The sequence below is a fragment of the Charadrius vociferus genome, unplaced genomic scaffold, assembly GCF_000708025.1.
Source record: "Charadrius vociferus isolate BGI_N301 unplaced genomic scaffold, ASM70802v2 scaffold609, whole genome shotgun sequence".
NCBI lineage: Eukaryota > Metazoa > Chordata > Aves > Charadriiformes > Charadriidae > Charadrius > Charadrius vociferus.
The window spans coordinates 540,958-541,745 of NW_009649993.1; positions in this window are offsets into that span (position 1 = coordinate 540,958).

Below are 788 nucleotides of genomic sequence, written 5' to 3' on the forward strand. Positions count from 1 at the left end.
GGGGGGGGAAGAGGGAGCGGCCGCCATTTTGTCTGTGAGGCGGGAACGGCCGTGGTCGTAGGAAGCGGTGAGGCGGGTGTTCCGCTGTGCGAGCGGGAGGGCAAACCAGCGAGCAGAGGAACCTGCCAGCACCCGGGGGAAGAGTGGAGCAAATGAGGTGCTGAGGCGGGGAAGAAGAGTTATCAGGGAAGTGGGAATGATGAGGCAAGCCAGAAGGTAGTTCCAATAAAAGTGTGTGCTTTTAGCCTAAGAAAAGCTCGGGGAAATGAAAGCTGTGCCAGCCCTAGAGAAAGGAACACGGGACTGTTGTTCCAGCACGTTTGGTGAGTGGTTAACTAGCCTTGGGCTGGGTATACAAGAAGTGTTACCCAAGTGGCAAACCTTTGCCCAGGACCAGGTGGTCTGAAGTCCCGATGTTAGCCTTGAAGGTTCAAAGAATAAGAACACTATTCTTTTAAAATCCTGTTTGAAAACAATAAAACATTGGGGTTTCTTTTTACTTGCCTTTGGAGTTTTTGAGGTGGGAGGATTCCCATCTTCAAGTTTCTTCAACACCGCATAGCTTCAAAACCGGAAGAACTGGACAGCGTTTGTTCTTGATGCTTTAAGAAAATGTAATATGTTCCCAAATCCATATATTACTACCACAGTGCCATATATTTCTGGTATTGAGTGAAGAGGATGAGGGAAATTGTGACTGGGTCCTGTCAGTCCCAGTAATGGCACAAGTAATTGCTATGTCTTGTGTAGTCATGGATAGAAAAACTTAACCTAGCCTTAAGTTTTAA